The sequence below is a fragment of the Giraffa tippelskirchi genome, chromosome 6 (genome assembly GCF_054371585.1).
Source record: "Giraffa tippelskirchi isolate mGirTip1 chromosome 6, T2T-mGirTip1v1.2.pri, whole genome shotgun sequence".
Lineage (NCBI taxonomy): Eukaryota > Metazoa > Chordata > Mammalia > Artiodactyla > Giraffidae > Giraffa > Giraffa tippelskirchi.
Window position 1 is genome coordinate 39,910,914 of NC_137280.1, and position 14,087 is coordinate 39,925,000.

The 14,087-nt window shown below is 39.3% G+C and overlaps 1 protein-coding gene and 1 pseudogene across 2 annotated transcripts in view; one reads left to right on the forward strand and one right to left on the reverse strand.

The window, feature by feature from the left end:
- Nucleotides 1-14,087, reverse strand: part of HNF4G (hepatocyte nuclear factor 4 gamma) — a 436,782-nt gene that overhangs the window by 393,605 nt on the left and 29,090 nt on the right. The gene's annotated exons all lie outside the window — the stretch shown is intronic.
- LOC145510769 (nucleotide triphosphate diphosphatase NUDT15 pseudogene) lies at nucleotides 1,978-3,578 on the forward strand (annotated as a pseudogene).

Genomic DNA, 14,087 nt, shown 5'->3' on the forward strand with positions numbered 1-14,087 from the left:
GTGATGATTAAGTTTTTTTTGAAAAATGTCACTGAGAACAATATAGTTTAATATTTTGGCATTACCTTTTCAAAAGTACACAGGAGAAATCCTCGCGTCAAATTTACTAACCTGATTACAGACACATATAAAGAAAAGAACATGTCACCAATAACTGTCTTTTGTTGTTGCTCAGTTGCTAAGTCATGTCCGACTCTTTGCAACGTTTATTAACTTTATTAACTGTGTTTTCAGTTCAGTTCAGTCACTCAGTTGTGTCCGACTCTTTGCGACCCCATGAATTGCAGCACGCCAGGCCTCTCTGTCCATCACCAACTTCCGGAGTCTACCCAAATCCATGTTCATCGAGTCGGTGATGCCATCCAACCATCTCATCCTCTGTCGGCCCCTTCTCCTCCCACCCCCAATCCTACCCAGTATTAGGGTCTTTTCCAATGAGTCAACTCTTCACATGGGGTGGCCAAAATATTGGAGTTTCAGCTTCAACATCAGACCTTCCAATGAACACCCAGGATTGATCTCTTTTAGGATGGATTGATTGGATCTCCTTGCAGTCCAAGGGACTCTTAAGAGTCTTCTCCAACACCACAGTTCAAAAGCATCAATTCTGCGGCGCTCAGCTTTCTTCACCGTCCAACTCTCACATCCATACATGACCACTGCAAAAACCATAGCCTTGACGGACTTTTGTTGGCAAAGTAATGTCTCTGCTTTTAAATATGCTATCTAGGATGGCCATAACCTTCCTTCCAAGGAGTAAGCGTCTTTTAATTTCATGGCTGCAGTCACCATCAGCAGTGATTCTGGAGCCCAAAAAAGTAAAGTCTGACACTGTTTCCGCTGTTTCTCCATCTATTTCCCATGGAGTGATGGGACCAGATGCCATGATCTTAGTTTTCTGAACGTTGAGCTTTAAGCCAACTTTTTCACTCTCCTCCTTCACCTTCATCAAGAGGCTCTTTAGTTCTTCTTCACTTTCTGCCATAAGGGTGGTGTCATCCGCATATCTGAGGTTATTGATATTTCTCCAGGCAATCTTGATTCCAGCTTGTGTTTCTTCCAGCCCAGCGTTTCTCATGATGTACTCTGCATATAAGTTAAATAAGCAGGGTGACAATATACAGCCTTGACGGACTCCTTTTCCTATTTGGAACCAGTCTGTTGTTCCATGTCCAGTTCTAACTGTTGCTTCCTGACCTGCATACAGGTTTCTCAAGAGACAGGTCAGATGGTCTGGTATTCCCATCTCTTTCAGAATTTTCCACAATTTATTGTGATCCACACAGTCAAGGGCTTTGGCATAGTCAATAAAGCAGAAACAGATGTTTTTTGGAACTCTCTTGCTTTTTTGATGATCCAGCGGATGTTGGCAATTTGATCTCTGGTTCCTCTGCCTTTTCTAAAACCAGCTTGAACATCTGAAAGCTCATGGTTCACATATTGCTGAAGCCTGGCTTGGAGAATTTTGAGCATTACTTTACTAGCATGTGAGATGAGTGCAATTGTGCAGTAGTTTGAGCATTTTTTGGCATTGCCTTTCTTTGGGATTGGAACAAAAACTGACCTTTTCCAGTCCTGTGGCCACTGCTGAGTTTTCCAAATTTGCTGGCATATCAAGTGCAGCACTTTCACAGCATCATCTTTCAGGATTTGAAATAGCTCAACTGGTATTCCATCACCTCCACTAGCTTTGTTCGTAGTGATGCTTTCTAAGGCCCACTTGACTTCACATTCCAGGATGTCTGGCTCTAGGTGAGTGATCACACCATATTAACTTTCAAATTTTGGTAGAAATCATCCTATAAGAAAAGCATTGTAACTCAGAAATATCAAGAGAGGATATTAGCTTCTTTAAATTCTGTTTTTCCTAGTAATAATTTTAATATTCTCATTTACAATGCCATGCTAATGATCAAAATATTTATTTCTATAATGAAAGACAGCCCTTCCCAGAATAAATTAAATGACTAAGAAACAATGCCTAGGTATACTTAAGGCTGCTTGTTGAATACAGAATGCTAGCAAATGAGACTGAAAGCACTTGAGGAGCGTTTTATCCCTTTAGGGCAAAAGCTTATAGGATGATCTTTGATCCACAGTGGAGTAGTGGATTTTAAGAATTCTTATGTCTTCCAGGTAGGGCTTCATGTCATCATACTGTGGTGAGTAAAGGCTAACAAGTTTTAACATGCAGTATTTTAATTAGGAATCAATAGTTTCAAAATGGGTAATATACTTCTTTCTCTACTTTTATTATATCTACATATTTCCTTTTCAAAACAAGTTGGCAAGAGTTGAAATTTTTTCATCATCTATTCCAAAAAGAAACAGGTTATATGTGGTTACTGACCTCAACTCAAATTTCAAAATGCAGTGCAAAGGCTGATGTTTAATAGTATCAGAATAGCTCCTAAACTCAACCAAGAAAAGTTGTGAATTTCTTAATTTCACTCATGTGACCAGAAAATATTTACAACTTGATTCATTTCAATTCAGTTCAACAAATATTTATTGAACAACAAGGACATGCCAACCATTGTGCTAGCCACTGGAGTGTGAAAGCACAAAGATGAATCTATTACCCCAGCCATTAAAATATGACTAGCAGTGGGAACAAATTCAAGGTTAAAAACAGCTTAGATTTCTCTGTGATGTCTTATTATCATAAGAAAAATAGGTCTCTTAGAATTTTTTTGTTTTAAAAGGTATGAGAGAAAAAATTTTTAAATAAATTTTCCAAATGGAATGATTAATCATGCATTTAGAAACTGTTTATTTTGTCCAAATAAGCCAAAAGTAGAGAATAAAAATGAAAAACAGAGTGGAAAAACATTCATGGTACTAAGCTATTATTGTCACTCAAACTGGAATATAAAATTTCAAAAATTTATTTTAGGTTAAAAATCACATATAAATATTAAACAAATATTATGCCTGTAATTTGAATGGCATTTTTTAAAATATTCTATAAAGAAGTTCTATATGTTAGCAAACTGAATAGAAATTTTTTTCAGTGTGAATATTTGGGGGGTTATATGGAACATTAAAAATACTGGTGAAGGCTTGATGACGGGCGTGTGGAGCCACGGAGGCGGTGCCCAAGAGTCGGAGTAGGAGTAGTGGTGACCAGCTGCAGGCATCTTCGCTGTGTCCTCCTGGGGAAGAGGAAAGGGTCGTCTGGAGCCTGCGGTTTCCAACTTTCTGGGGGCCACTTGGAGTTTGGTGAAAGCTGGGAAGAATGTGCTTAAAGGGAAACCTGAGAAGAAGGAGCTCTTCACCTGAAAAATGTTCACTTCGCCTTGGTTGTGAATTCTTTTGTTGAGAAAGAGAATTACCATTATGTCACTATTTTAATGAAAGGTGACGTGGACCTGACTCATGATTCAGAACCAAAGAATGCAGAGCCTGAAAAGAATGAAAGTTGGGAGTGGGTTCCTTGGGAAAAATTTCCTCCCCTGGACCAGCTTTTCTGGGCACTACGTTGTTTAAAGGAACAAAGCTATGATCCTTTTAAAGATTTGGATCATCTGGTAAGATATAAAGGAAGTCACCTAGAGGTGAACAAGGAGACTCACTGAGTTTTTTAGGGTTTTTTTAATGAACTGGCCAAAAAATTCACTTGGTTTTTTTGTATGATGACTGTAGTAGTACTTAGTTGTCTCTAACTTCATTGGAAACAATTCTGTAAGATTGTAGTGTGACACCTGTCACAGCAACGTGCATTTTTTAAAAGAAACTTATCCAAATTGGTGAATTTGGGGGTAGCCATTGGTTCAGACGGTAAAGCGTCTGCCTGCAATGCAGGCGACCTGGGTTCAATCCCTGGCCTGGGAGTCCCCTGGAGAAGGAAAGGGCAACCCATTTCAGTATTCTCGCCTGGAGAATCCCAGGGATGAAGGAGCCTGGTAGGCTGCAGTCCACTGGGTCACAAAGAGTTGGACACGACTGAGCGACTTTACTTTCACTTTCTTTATTTTAATATTGAAGATGGAAGAAAAAAAGCAACAATTCTGGCATATTATGCTTGATTATGTCAAGAAAGGTAAAAATGCAACTGATACAAAAAAAAAGACTTGTGCAGAGTATGGAGAAGGTGCTGTGACTGAGTGAATGTGTCAAAAGTGGTTTGCACGTGTCAAAAGTTTCGTGCTGGAGATTTCTCTCTGTATGATGCTCCACAGTCAGGCAGACCAGTTGAAGTGGACAGCAATCAAATCGAGACATTAACTGAGAGCAATCAACATTATACCACACGAGAGACAGCCGACATACTCAAAATATCCAAATCAAGCATTGAAAACCATTTGCACCAGCATGGTTATGGTTAATCACTTTGATGTTGGGTTCGACTTAAGTTAAGCCAAAAAAAACCTTCTTGATCGTATTTCCTCATGTGATTCTCTACTGAAACTTAACAAAAGTGTTCCATTTTTAAAACACATTGTGACAGGCAGTGAGACATGGATACTGTTCAATAATGGGGAATGGAAGAGATCATGGGACAAGAGCAATGAACCACTGTCAGCCACACCAAAGGCCAGTCTTCATCCAAAGAAGGTGATGTTGTGTATATGGTGGGATTGGATGAGAGTCCTCTATTACGAGCTCCTTCCAGAAAACCAAACAATCAATTCCAAGAAGTACTGCTCCCAGTTAGACCAACTGAAAGCAGCACTCAATGAAAAGCATCCAGAATCAGTCAACAGAAAATGCATAATCTTTCATCAGGATAATGCAAGACCACATGTTTCTTTGATGACCAGACAAAAATCATTACAGCTTGGCTGGGAAGTTCTGATTCCCCACCATATTTCCCAGACATTGCACCTTCAGATTTCCATTTATTTTGATCTTTACAAAATTCTCTCAATGGAAAGAATTTCAGTTCCCTGGAAGCCTGCAAAAGGTACTTGGAACAGTTCTTTGCTTAAAAAGATAAAAAGTTTTGGGAAGATAGAATTATGAAGTTGCCTGGAAAATGGCAGAAGGTAGTGGAACAAAATGGTGAATACATTGTTCAGTTCTTGGTCAAAGTGAAAAATGTGTCTTTTATTTTTACTTAAAAACCAAAAGAACTTTTCAGTCAACCTAATACATAAAAGGCAAAAAAGGTCCTATCAAAGAATGAAAAATATCTACATTTCAAAACAACTCCATTTTATCTGAAAAGTCCCACACGATGGCCAGTTTATTTGAAGTCTCAATATACTCAACACCTTTTCATTCAGTACTTGTGAAAATTTTTCAGACTGTGTCATGAATTGTGTCTCAGATTCAGAAAATGTGATAATTGGTGATGTTATAAATGGTAATTCTGCTTTCTGTATTTCTCCATGGTATTGATTGTGCTGTTAGTCATTACCAGTGTGTGTGGAGGAGGGCGTAGTAGAATTTGTCTTAGTGTTTCAGTTCTAGTAGAGATCCTAATTCAAGTGCTAACACAGTATTCCGTTGCAGAATTTATCACATTTGTTGGTTTTCCTCTTCTATTTTATTTAACACAATTTGTTGTTGTTGTTGTTAATATATTTTGAGAGTTCCTGCAACTAGAGCAGGCAGGACAGGTCAGTAGGGTGTATTTCTGATTGGGAACTTAAACCTAGGGAAGTGAGATAAACCATCCAGGATCTGTATCCCATTGTTAACAGGCCTTACCATTTTGGATCTCAGTTGATCTCTCTTGAGATTCAACTCCCTCATATGTAAAATGTGATTTGACTAGAGCAGTGGTTCTCAACATGGCCCGGAGAAGTCCTCAAGACCCTTTCAAGGATTCTCAGGGTCAAAGTCAGTTTTGTCACACAAAGACATTGTTTGCCTTTTTCACTCTCATTCTTGGCTGAGTGTACAGAGGAGTTTTCCAGAGACTGCATGTTGTAGGGTACTCTAGTAGAATGACTGCAAAGCGGATACGAAATCTAGCTCTCTTCTAGTAAGCTAGATGTGGAAAAATGTAAAACAATGCCATGCTTCTCCTTTTTTTTTAAAGGAAAACATCTATATTTTTTATAAAAATTACGTTAACCTATAACTGTTTGTGTTATTGGTTTTTGTTATTTGTAAATAAATTAATAAAAGAATTCTTAAAATTTAACAGAAAACGTATAAAAAAAGATACTGGTGAAAGTTATGGGTCACATTTACATTACGTTCTGCGTACCATTTTTCTGGGTCCCCTCAGGTCTTTCCATAAGCTTCTAAGGATTATAAACTCTGCTTCAGACATTAACTATCACATTCACCTTGACATTGATTATGACACTTGATAGCTACTGTCATACTTTTTCAATATGTTTCAATATTGATGTCTTATTCATCAGTTTCATTAGTAGGGTGTTCTTTGTTTCTTATGGTCCAGCCTAATGTCACTTACTTGCCCTAGAAATACTTGTTATCTCACTCCAATCATCTTAATATCATGTTCTACCTGATGTTCACATCATTCAGAGTCACTTTCCAGGACAAGTCAGCTTGATATTTCTCAGCGTGGCTAATATTTCCATCCCCACAGCCATTTAAGACACTGTGTGTGTGTGTGCGCGCGCGCTTAGTCGCTCAGCTGTGTCCGACTCTTTGCGACCCCACGGACTGTAGCCCACCAGGCTCCTCTGTCCATGGGAATTCTCCAGGCAAGAATACTGGAGTGGGTTGCTATGCCCTTCAAGACATTGTAGTGATCACAAATTTGTATTTGATTGATAACACTGGTAACCATGACAAATTGACTGGACATGGCACAAACTGAAGGCAAGAAGATTATTTAGAACTCTATTTCCATTATTTCAATTTGAAAGACAGGACTGGAACAAGGGCAATTCTAGACTCAAAGTTGTGGCTCTTCTACCTTCACAATCCTACCACTCACTAGGTTTCATCTCCTGATTTCCGTCTCTCTTGTTTATCTTTTGAGGTACCAGATGGTTCTAATTTGGTACAATTGCAAAGCCTGTATTCTACCAGTTCATTAACCTTTTCCATGTCCGTTTAATTTTTGGCTTTGCCTTTTCTCTAGACCAATTTATATTGTCTTGAAAAGTGTTGACTGTTGATTTCCTAAAATGGCTGGAATGAAATAAGCAGTGGTAAATCAGCTTATACTAGAATTCTGCACAAAGAGAACTTCTGAACTCCCTTTTATGCACTCTAAATATAAATTTTCCAGTATTAAGATATAACACATATGTAATAGGCTATGGTCTGCATCCATGCATCCATACTCAGTCACTCAGTCATGTTTGACTCTTTGTGAACCCGTGAACTGTAGCCCATCAGGCTCCTCTGTCCATGAGACTCTCCAGACAAGAATACTGGAGTGGGTGGCCATGCCCTCCTCCAGGGGATCTTCCTGACGCAGGGATCAAACCCGTGTCTCTTACATCTCCTGCACTGGCAGGCATGTTCTTTACCACTAGTGCCACCTGGGAAGACTAGGGTAACTTTTGTTTTATTTACCCAGGATGCCCTATCATTCCTCTACTATGAGAAACAATAACCTCTTTCTTTTGGAGAACTTCCAATCTCCACGATATTTAAGTAGAGTTTTCAATCCCAGTAACATACTCTTCGTTTCCAGCAGCCGTGTCAATGGACAGGTTACTCAGTTTGGCCAATCAGGCTATTCCCAATTCAGGAATGCCCTCTGAAGCCAAACAGTGTCTATCTAAAACCGTGATCCCCTCAAAAAGTCCTGTTAGAGACAGCACAAAAGGCTTTCCTTCCCATAGGGTCAGTATGCTGAAAGGAATAAGCCTGGAGATACTTGCTGACATCTCACCCTAGCCATAAGATAACAAGAAGGAGTTAGGTCAATTTATGAAGAGCTTCCCCAGTGGCTCAGAGGTTTTACCACCTGCAATGAAGGAGACACAGGTAAGATCTGTGGGTCAGGAAGATCCTCTGAAGGAGGAAATGGCTACCCACTCCAGTATTCTTGCCTGGGAAATCCCATGGACAGTGGAGCCTGGCAGGCTACAGTCCATGGGGTTGCAAAGAGTTGGACACGACCAAGTGAGCACACAGCACATAAACAGCTTCAAAGACAAGTAAATATGAGACATGGATGAAAAGAGTTATTAAAAGCATCTGTCCCTCTAGAATCAGCACTGCTCTAAAATATAGAGCAAAATGGGTTTTAATTTTATTTTAATAGAATTCAACAAATATTGATGTGCCAAAGACTATTATATGTTTGTGTGAAGAAGACTGCAATTAAATCGGTTCCAAGAGCCTGGTGCCAGTATGCTTCCAAAACAGGCACATTTCTTTTCCAAACTTGCAGCCAAACACAGACTTAAGTGGAGGTTCATGAGCCACTCCTTTCTGAGAAGGCTACTGTAAATCACAAGGACCCTTCCTAGGACACCAACCATTCCTACAATCGTCAGTTCCTCAACCAAGGGACTCAATGGGCTTCTGGATCTGAAGGAAGTTCATATTTTGCAGGTCCATACTCACACTCCACTGCCCCAAATCCACATATAGACATCTAAAGAGAGAATGCCACCAGGAGCAGAAAGGACATGCTTCCTATCAATAGCACAACCCTTTCACCTTTCTAGCTTTCTTACTATACTGATCGACCAAAAATATCCCCACTTAATCACACTTAGTGTTTCTGAGGCTTCCCCAGTGGCTCCCATGCAATTTCCCCATCAGCCCTAAAATACTGACAGTTTATCAAAGCTCAGACAGAACATAGGCTACTAAGAATTAATGGGTAAGTGTATGGGCAAATACTATTTAGTAAGCATACTGACTGGCATGAGGCCCATAGGAAGATATCTAGGTAGAAGGTAGTATAGAAGGTAGTATCTGACCCTCTTTACATTACATGTATGACCTGACCAGTAAGAAGCAGAAAAAATACCTCCCAGGTCTTTTTCATTGTGAGGAAGGTCATTTTTCCATTGTTTTCTAACTTCCCTAATCTCCATTTACCGGAATTTTCTGGTGGCTCAAAAGGTATCTGAGAATCTGCAATGGAAGAGAACCGGGTTTGATCCCTGGGTCTGGAAGATCCCCTGGAGAAGGGGCTGGCAACCCATTTCAGTATTCTTGTCTGGAGAAGTCCATGGACAAAGGTACAGTCTAAGGGGTCACAAAGAGTTGGACACAACTAATCAACTAACACTTTCAACCTCCATTCAAGGGAATTCACTGGATATTTTAACATTGCTTTTTACTCTCAGCCCTTACAGAAGTTAGTCTTTCCATGAATGCCACTACTCTTTCCTGGACATCAAACTGAGGAAATCTCTGTAAAACAGCCTATGACTCCACAGCTTACTGTGTATCCCACTGGGAAAGGCCTGGCCGGAAAACTAATTGTGGTAACAGGTCTCCTGTCCTGACAATGATGCCAAGCATATTAGAAGCATTCATCACTGTGAACAGATTTGACCCCACATAATGCATGAAGAACTTCTGTATTGCCAGAGTATTCTTACCACCTTTCTCTTGACTCAGAGACATACCCCAAGCAACGTAAAAACCTGAACCTGAGGCTGTCCACTTGCCTCAGAACTTATCCTTTTGCTTGTCCCATTTTGAGCTCCAGGGTCATGTACATGTACTCTCCACCTTTTCTTATTGAGGATTTTAACTTTTGGAGTTCCGTTGTGCTCATACCATACAGGTCAATATCACTCTGTTCCACACTGGAGCCAAGGAAAGACCACTCGACCACCTATTTGTCCCAGAGAAGAGAAATACATGCTTTTAAAAAATCCCCTTTAACATTTTCAAAAATATCTTTAATGTAATTGAACAGAATGAGGATTTCAAAGAAACATTTTTCTACCAATGACTTCTTAGAGTCAATGAATATGAATGTGTCTACATTTCTTTGACACAATCAAAATGAAAAATAAGTGAAAAAACAAACTTCAGAGGATTAGATGTGGAATTAATAAAGCAGGCCTGGAAAATGCAAATACTGCCAGACAGTTTCCAGAGATGGCATGTCTCTATTGCTCATTCCTTTCTCATACCCAAAGTCCTCAAATAAAATGAGACTGTACTCACAAAGAAAATATATTATCGCAGCCACATGAAAGGGTTGAATCAATTGATATATTTAAATGTAAAAATATTCCTAATATCCAATATATTAAGAATAGATATTCTGGTCAGTCTATGCATGCATTTATATAAAGCCACTTACACCAAATATAGATAGATAAACAGGCACACAGAGAAAGAATTGTCTCTGGGTACTCAAGATCACTATTGCTTTTCTCGCTTCTAAGTCTTGCATGTGAGTTAAATCTGAGATCAGGGGGTTTGGAAACCCATATATTACCAGCAACCAATCTGTGAATGTGAGTATGTCACTGGTGGGGAGGAAAAAGAAAATTTAACTAGGTGTTCTAGGCAAATCAAGCCACCTATGAGTGTATTTTCTGGACATGATGGTATTTTAATTGGCAGGGAATCACTATATAATGTTATTTTCCTAAGTTAATATATTTATTGAACAAAAGTTTGACCAAAGCAGGTGGCAAAAGTCAGCTTTTATTTCTTCAGCTGAGGGGGTGGTTCAGAGGGAGGCATCACTTTGGAGCTGTCATATATGAATGGTTGTAGATTCTTAAATTGGCTAAAAATGGTACTGTTAGAGTAGCAGTAAGAAACCTAGAGTAAAAAAAAAATGAAACCTGCCTGGCAAAATCTGAAAACGTTTCCAGGAAAACAGACAGTTTCATACACCATGCCATTGCTATTAATGATTAGCTCATTTTCATGAGCAAAAATGGTCCAGATAGTCAGTAATGAAAATAATTACCAGCATTAACTATATCAGACAGCAACAGTCAATAAGGCAGTTAGCATTATGAAAGCACTGTCAACAACACAGAAAATTTATAACCTGATCACTGTCAAGAAACTAATCAGCAAAATTGGAGAGGTTAAAATATGTACCAAAGAATACCAGCTGGTTAAACTGTACAGAAATGTTCTTTCTCACCATTTTTGCCCGGCTAATTCTTATTTATCTTTCAAGACTGATTTTACAATTAGGTCCTTTGGGAAGCATGATCCAATCTGCCACACTTTCCTCCACCCAGTCCCACACTGTGCTGGGTAGAATTTAGCTGCACTCCATGCTTCTCCAGTAGAACAGTGGAACAGTCTATCAGCACAGGCTCCCCACCTAGGTAGTGAGCTGTTGAGAGCCCTGTCTTCTTGTCTTTGTTTTCCTAGTACTTGGCCCCACTGGCAGTGAGTAGGATTTCAATAAGTGTTTGGTAGATTAGTGTTGAATGTCATCACTGGGGATGAAGAATAATGGAAGCTAAATAAGGAAAAGCTATGTAGATGTAGATTCTTATGACCCAACAGTAGCAGAGTTATGGTGGGCAATGGTCTCTCTTCTGCCCAGCACCTCTTTTTCCAGAACCACCCTTCCCTCACCCTGTGTGATTCTTGGACACCTTCCCTTGACCTTGCCAAACAAGGTTCATCTAGTCAAAGCTATGGTTTTTTCAGTAGTCATGTATGGATGTGAGAATTGGACTATAAAGAAAGCTGAGTGCCAGAGAATTGATGCTTTTGAACTGTGGTGCTGGAGAATACCCTTGAGAATCCCTTGGACTGCAAGGAGACCAATCAGTCCATCCTAAAGGAAATCAGTCCTGAATATTCATTGGAAGGACTGATATTGAAGCTGAAACTCCAATACTTTGGCCACCTGATGAAAAGAATTGACTCATTGGTATAGTCCCTGATGCTGGGAAAGACTGAAGGCAGGAAGAGAAGGGGACGACAGAGGATGAGATGGTTGGATGGCATCACTGACTCAATGGACATGAGTTTGAACAAGCTCTGGGAGTTAATGATGGACAGGGAAGCCTGGTGTGCTGCAGTCCATTGGGTCGCAAAGAGTTGGACATGACTGAGTGACTGAACTGAATTGAACTTCCCTTGACCTTAGCCCTGTGACCCAAGCAGGGTACAGAATTAGTCAAAGAACTGGACATAAAAGTCAACCATAGCCAATTAGAACCTTTTCTTGAAATATACCACCTAGACATAAGGTGAGAGAAGATCTTTCTTCTTTTAGAACTCAAACTTTAAGCCTACCAGCTTCTACCTTGTCCTCCTTGTGGGAAGAACGTATGTGAAGCAGAGGAACAGCCAAGAAGAGAAGCAAGACACACTAAGAAATACAGTCCAAGCAAGCTTCAGATACATATGAGCTGTATTTACATATACAATGCATACTCTGTTTTGCTTCTGTTAGGATAAAAAGTGGTTTGCTACTTGGATCCCAAAGAGTCACATCTAATGCAATAGTGAAAGTGAAGTCGCTAAGTCGTGTCCAACTCTTCGCGACCCCATGGACAGTAGCCTACCAGGCTTCTCCGTCCATGTGATTTTCCAGGCAGGAGTACTGGAGTGGGCTGCCATTTCCTTCTCCATCTAATGCAATAAACCTTCATTAAAATGTATAGTAAACCAAGTTCTCACATTTGTGATCTCTCTTAAGTCCCCAAATTATCTCTAATGATTGGCATTTTTATTTCTCTAATTCTAAAGATGAATAAATTGAGGCTCAAAGGGATAAAATATTGTGCTTAAGATCTCACAGGGAAAATGTTTATCTGAATATTCTGATTTCAAGTGTGTGTGATATTCTTCAAGTGTGCTAATGCAAAGCAGTACATATTTCTGCTTTAGGATGGAGTCAAGATTCTAGCTCAAATTTACAAAAGCACAAAACGTGCTATTGTACCAATGTATAGCAGGGTGACCCAGGCTGAGCCTACCCTGAGAGCGAGGGCAGGAGAACAGTAACTGTCCTCATTTCTGGGCAGAGTCCGGGATGGTTTTTTGCTCAGAGAAGAGTATTTTAGCAGCCCCAAGTGTGCAGGGTTTTGTTCATGAGTATATTTCTGGGACATCTCAGAAATGTTTTGATGGAGGTTGATGACTGAGAAGTTGTGTAAACTATGTAACGAACAAGGAAATTTTGTGTATAAAGACTCATTTGTACCCACAATTGGGTAAAATTTGAGCAATTCAGGTTAAATTTGTCTTCCTCGAATAAGCTGTTTGAGTTTTAGGAAGTAAACAAAGATAGAAATATATTTACTCAAAAATGTTTTCGCAACTGTCTTTTTAATGGATGCTTTTATCTGGAATAGAGAAAATACTAGCTAGGAAGAGAAGTATACCTAGAAAGATCAATTTTTTTATGTTAAAGCAGGATAACTTGGTTGAACTTCAAAATGCAAGATAAACTGGCTGTATCATCTTGATCAACCTCTTTTAACTTCAGGTTCCTCACTGTGCAAATAATATACTAATTATTACTCTCAGGATTATGTACAAAGATTTAATAGGTTAATTTGTACAAATGCACATAATTAATGTTAGGATAGCATAAATATTAGCTATTGAATCTTGCTTGTGATACCACATTCAACATGATTTTGCTTGCAACACTCCTTAGATTGAAAGATTTTTTTTTTTTCTGGGTTAAAAAAATGATTTCAGTAACTATTTCTTTTAGTTCTTCAAATAGAAACCACTGCCTAGAGATAAGTTTTCTTTGGTTAAGTTTATATTTCAACACATGTATCTATATTATACACTACAGAGATGTACAGAATTGAATAAAGGAAAGCTCTCAGAAAGATTTTTCATTTCAAATGTTCTACTTTCATTTATGTAATAATGAAAACATCTTAGTAACTAACGTACTTTTGTGTTTAGGGAACAATTCCATCGTATCTGTAGGCTTCTACCTTCTCATTTTTTTTTTGGTCAGAATATGAGAACTGAAGTTCTTGAACTTGCAGGTAAAGCTCTGCTCAGGACACAAACCGAAATAACCCAGCCTGCCAGTACAAAGGACTTGCATGCTCTCCGACAGGTGAGGTCTGGCACTGAATTCGACCACTTGGCAAGGCCAGTGTGGCTTCCTGACCTGGATTCTCCTTCCAGGGCTGCAGTCCTCCAAATCCTCTTCTAGCCCCAAATCTCTCAATGTTTGTCCAAACCTTTGGAAAGTTCTGCCTGCTGGAATTAGAGTCCTGCCCTACAGCCATGATTTGCACTGATAAAGGGACTGGGTTATAAGGAAC